The sequence below is a fragment of the Fukomys damarensis genome, unplaced genomic scaffold (genome assembly GCF_012274545.1).
Source record: "Fukomys damarensis isolate Sample0158 unplaced genomic scaffold, DMR_v1.0_HiC HiC_scaffold_12, whole genome shotgun sequence".
NCBI classification, from domain to species: Eukaryota; Metazoa; Chordata; class Mammalia; order Rodentia; family Bathyergidae; genus Fukomys; species Fukomys damarensis.
Window position 1 is genome coordinate 20483269 of NW_022900924.1, and position 6000 is coordinate 20489268.

The following is a 6000-nucleotide window of genomic DNA, read 5'->3' on the forward strand; positions in this document are numbered from 1 at the left end:
AATATATATGTCAGCCAGGGATTTAGTTCAGTGGTTCCACCACCAGCCTTGCAAATACAGGGACCTGAGATCCCGGTACGGGAAAAAAAAATCTATATCTATATCTGTATCTATATCTATATCATAATGAACGTTCTAGCATTTGGATAAATGGAAAAGGGTAAATTTTATTTAAAGGAAATTTTAAAAAGTATTAATTGACTAAGGTTAAAGGATACAGTGCAGTGGCTAGGGATTTGGAGGCTCCAAAATAATTTGTGAATGAAATGTGTGCAGTTGCACCAGGAATTTCCCTTTGGCTTGAGTCAGAATTCCTGCTGAGTTAGGGAGTGTGGGTGAAGCAGAGCCAGAGGGCTCGGACCTGGCAGCCACCTGGGCCTCAGGTGTGGCATGAGGTTTGCACCGAGGAAAGTGAGGAGCAGTAGCGTCTGCAATGCTGGGCAGAGCTTCTCATGGCTCCCAGAGTGGGGACACTGGGTGGCACTCTTTCTGGGGAAAGCAAGTGGCCTGGGGGACCCACAGGATATGCATGGAATCCTTCCAGGGACTGGCACCTGCTTCCCCCAAGTCTCTGTCCTGCATGCTCCCAGGCTGCTCTGCTACCCGCCTGCCAGGAATTTAACTGGGACCTGTGGCTGATGTGTTGGTGACAGGGGACGCCAGGCATAGGTGTTCAGAGATCGAAAATGGGGGCTTTTGGATCATACTTCTCTGTGGGAAAGAGGAGAATCAACAGCTAATTCGCTTGTGAAGGGCAAAGAGAGGAGTGTGGAGGCTGTGAGCTGCCTAAGACAAACCCACTCAGTAAGAGCCTCAGTGGCTCATGGTGAAGATGTGGGCACACGCACCACACCATCTGCCTGGGGCTCTCCATGGTGCTTACGAAGAGGAAATGCCTGCTTCCCAGGGCTCTGTTTAATCAGCCACAAGATAGAAATCCTTGAGTGAATGGCATCTTCAGTGTGATCGATGGATCATCCGTGGGATTGTCAGAAAGCTGTATCGATGAACACATCCCATCCTGCCATGAAACAAATCACTTAGGTCCTTGATTTTTCAAGCACGGGTCTGTGCCTTGGGAGGGTTATAAGATGGTGTTGGGAGTGAAAGGACAGACTTGTAAACAATTAGAAGTCTTACATATTGATTTGAATCTGTCTTAGCAAACAATGTAAGCAGGCCAGGAAGCCAACAGCGATGGACATTATCATTCCGCTTCTAGGAGCAGTCAGCCGTGCTGATGCACACAGAACTTCAGCAGCAAAGGTGGCCTCTGTCCATGTCTGAGGGAGGGCACAGCAGGTCATGCACCTCACCTATGGGGTTTTTGAGTTTCCTATTTTAAAGCACCTTGTGGCACTGTGGCTGCAACGATGCCAGAACAGTGTAGGTTATGTGTGGAATGTCTGCCTGGCAGGGGTTATACAAGGGGGCCACATGAACCATGGGCACTGGCGGACAGGTGACCCAGAGAGGCCATGGATATAATGCTTGTGCTTGCTTTGTGCATCCAACATTCATTCATTCCACAAACACGGTGTCAGTTAATGCCCAGAGACTGAGGATGCGCCTACAGCTAAGACGTGATCGTCTCCTTGCGTGGTTTGTGTTGAGAAGACACAGTTTGAAAAACTCGGCTGTGAAGGCAGGCGTGACATGGGTTTAAAGTAATTAATACCAAAAGCCCAGCAAGGACAGACGGTATGTGATCTGGGGGTGGAATTTGAGTGGGTGTCACCAGGCAAAGGCGCCTGTTACAGGGTGGGGCTCATGCAGGAAGGTTGGAGGTGTGTCCACGTGGAAGGTGTGCAAAAATCCTTCCATGTGTGTGTGTGGGGGAGAGGGCTTGTATTGTGGAAAAGGAGGCAGCAGTGTATGAGGCTATAAATATAAGCAAAGTTTCCAGAGCCATAGAGATGTACATTGCAGTTTGGACTGAGGTGTTCAGAGAAGATGCACCTGCATCCTGCACATGCCCCTGCAGACATTACTAGTCAATCCTGCTCCCTCCTGCTGCAGCTCATTCCCTCCTTGTCAAGAGAGGACTTTCTCCAGCTTCTTCTACTCCTGCCTCAGAAATGGCAACTAGAACAAAGTCTTACTTCCCAGTTCTGGCAGAGTGTGTGACTCTAGAAATGGCTTTTAATAAGGCTCAGAACATGATGCAAATGAGGCCATGATCTATACCACAAAGATAGGTGCATTTAATCCAGTCAACCAAACAGATAAAATAGCCAAGCACGTGCCCACAGGGTCTCTCCAGTGGGGTTAGGAACGCTCAGAAGGGGTGCTATCTGGCCAGAGGATAAGAAATGTTGCCCCTCGAGGCAAATAAACTTTCTGAAGGGCTTTGTTCTTTTTGCTCTAAAAATCTCACATTATTAGGAGATGAGAAAAAGGGGGAGGGGAGAGGAGGGGAAAGGGATTTTAAAAACCCAGAAACAAGCTGTTCTATATACTTGTAGCCACTCCCCAGGATGACTATAAACTGCATGAACTGCAAACATATTCTGTTCTGATAAAATAAAAAATAATTAAAATAATGAAAAATAAAGCAGACTGTAGACAAAGATAAAAAATGTCAAAGCCTTCTCCTTAGGCTGAAGCTTCAGGAGATGCCAGGCTTGCTTGAAAACCTGAACCTTTGCCAAAACCTCATCGACATTCCTGCCTGGCAACAGCAGAGTACCCCGGGCCAGAGACCATGGCCCTGGCGGGCCTCCCGTCTCATCTGTCCAGCGATGGCAGCATAGCTCCTCAGTGGCTGGGAGAGACTGGCTCCTCGGGACCCCTCCGATGGCCAGGATGTCCACGGGCCTTGTGCAGAGGTGCAACGCCTGTATGTAACAAACACATCCTCACACATACTGAAGTCAGCCTGGATGGTTTACCTAATATGGTGCCAGGGCTAGGTAAGTAGTTGTTTCTCTGTATGGTTTAAGAATAATCCTAAAAAACCTGAATGTGTTCAGTGCATGACTCATCTTTTTTTGAAAAACTTTTATTATTTAAAAAATGTATAGGTATGCTTGTGATAGACAGCAATTGTATTCCTCATGGGGAACTCCCATGGGTCCATAGCTCATCCCTTCCTCCTCCTCCTTCCCTCTAGGCTAAATACCTAAATCGATCATGATTTCTCTAACATGAGAGACCCCAAACATAAAAACTCCCAAATAGTTTTGGTCTGGGTTTGGCTGTGAGCCGTGGATGCCCAGGGCTGGCTGTGTTTGTACCGGACCCACCTCACTCATTCTTGTGCCTGCCTGGATGCAGGAGGAATTGCTGCTGTTCTTTTTAAAGTTTTTTCCCCCCTTGGGCTTCTGCTTTTTTATCCTAACAGTGGCTCATGGGTTATTCCTGGGTTGTGGTCCTGAAAAATAATCACAAGTAAATAGCACTGGTGTAAACTGAATTGTTTCACAAGTGTTAGATGAAAATCACCATGATTTTTGTTTCCCCTAATGAAAATTCAAGTCTTTCCTCCCTGGGACTTTTTGCAGGAAGGAACTCTTAGGGTTTGTCACGGGTGGGTAACTTCTCAGGGTAAGCAGGAGGAGAGGCCCTCGAGGATGAATTACCAACCACTCTGCTAATGGTGGGGGACATTGAACAGGGATCTTGTCACCAGGAGGCTTTCCGTTTCTTTGCACACAAAGACCCTTGTAATTTCCAGAGCTGCTTCTGATCTTGGCCCCCAGAAGTAATTAAAACACAGAACCGGGAACTTAGGGGGAGGCAAGCACAAGAGGGGGACGTGGGGAGAACACACGAAGTCCCTCCCAGTGTCACTGTGGGCTGCAGGACGAGGAGGTGAGAAGTAGAAGCTGAAACTCAGGGAGCCCAGGCGTGGGCACTTTGGGGAGCTTGCAGTCCAACCCCTGGGGTGCTCCCCGCTCTCCTCTCCGCTGCTGGCTCTGCAGGCTCCGGAGAGGCTGGGTGGGCCCACGTCCGGCACCAGCAAACTCTCTGCAGAATCAGAAAGGATAGTGTGGGCCCACAGTGCGTCTGCACCAGGGTTCCAGGGTAAGGAGGAAACCGCCAGCTGCCTGTCTTCAGCCCCTACTGCAACTCCTCTTGTCACTTCGTCCTGTACGATCCCGGGCATGATGATAAGGTTTTAAATCCTTCAAACCGGCTGCATGAGGCAGCCATGGACTCTGTTAGTGTGTGACCTCTTCAGCACAGTGATTTAGGGCTGGGTCGTTTATCTTTCTCCCCTTTTAAATAACAGCAGGCAGAGGGGGATGGGAGTTCGAGGTGCCCAAGGGGTGTGGACCGTCTCCGGCACTTTCAGCGGAAGCCACCAGACCAGGCCGTGTCCTGGAAACTTCCGCACACCCTGAGCCAGAACGCCTGCAGCCCCGATTCCATTGCTCTGCTGCTCTCGGCACTCAGCACCATTCAGCCCGTTCCGTGGGGGGACTGAACTCTCTCGAGGAGCCGCTGACAGTACCCTTAGAAGACGTGGATCGCCGACGAGGAACTGTGTCCTTTTTTTCCAAGCCATTTTATGGAGGAACAACTGAAATGCAGAGAGCCGTGTACACAGAATGTGCTCAGTGTGGTGAGCACGGAGATCTCGAAACCTCACTACAGCTGTGTCCGAGTGCTCCATCCGCTGGAATCCGCCCCCCCATTGTTACTGAATGAAGTCGCCCGCAGTGGCACTGCTGGGGACCATGGGCCAGCACGAAAGGGAAGGACGACTGTGGAAGTCTCTCAGCAGCGGGCAGGGTGGCTGCCCTCACCACAGCCTCCATGAGGTGCCCCGAGTCTGTGCTGTGCTCCTGGGACATGGAGTTCTCACTCTTGGGGTCCATAGGCCCCACACCCCACTGTGGGCCCCCTAGGGACAAGGAGGAGGCTCTTCCAGGTCGGGGCGGTGGGTGCCCAGATGGACACAAGGCTGCTGCTCCCTTTCACTTTGCAGCCAGCAAATATTACTGAGCATCTACTTCATGCCAGGATCTGCGAGGATGTGTAACGGACACACGAATCCACTCTCAAAATCGCTTAGGAAATTAGAACAGGAAGCAAAGGTAATGCAGTAGAATATAGATCATAAAATAAGTTATTGGTGGGATGCTTATGAGGTAACGGTCCTGTGTCAGAGGAAAAAATGCTGACTTGCTTCATTTGGAAAAATAATTAAAATGGCTCATGTTAAGTAAACCTCACCCAGAACCTTCTCACGTTGAAAATTATAATACTCCTATTCTGCATATTTCACAGCTTAAATTTTTATGGTAGCTCATGAATTTGAATTTTATTTAATTGCTGTCACTAGTTCTCAGTGAGCTAGACTGATCGTGTCTAGTTCTATTTTTTGGTACCAGGGATTGAACTTGGGCCCTTGTACTTGAGAGGCAGTTGGTGAAACCACCGAGCCAGATCTCTGGCCCTGATTGTGTTTATTTTCTTCCTTGGAAAACATGGCGATGATAAGAACCCTTGTTGTTAAATTGCGTGCAAGTCCTCTTCTGTTGTCTTTATTACATTCTTTTTAGAAATGCAGGGATTTCCAGGAGGGTCTTGGTGAATTATCACAACTCTAGCAGACCTGCCTGCCCGCCTCTCAGTCAGGGTTAAGCAGTGAATTCCCATGGAATCTGTCCTGTGCCCCTCTCAGTTAGTCTCAGCCTTTCTTCTTCCCCAAAGGAAGCTTTAGGATTGATTGGTTTTTAGATGTGGGATTGTGTTAAAAGGATAAATGTGTTTCTCAAGGCTTGGAAATTTACTGCTAAATTTTTCTCTACAGTTATTTGTCCTAACAGGTTTCCTTTAACTTTCCCAAATCTCTAGTGTTAAAAAAGAAATGTTTATTGTCCATTTGATACATAGCATCTCAATAGTGTCTAACATGCATTTCTTTGATTATCAACTATATTAAATGGATTTCCATAGGACTAGAAGTTCTGTTTCTGATTTTGCAAACCCCTCATTCCTTTTCCTGTGTGTGTGTGTGTGTGTGTGTGTGTGTGCGTGTGCATGCACACA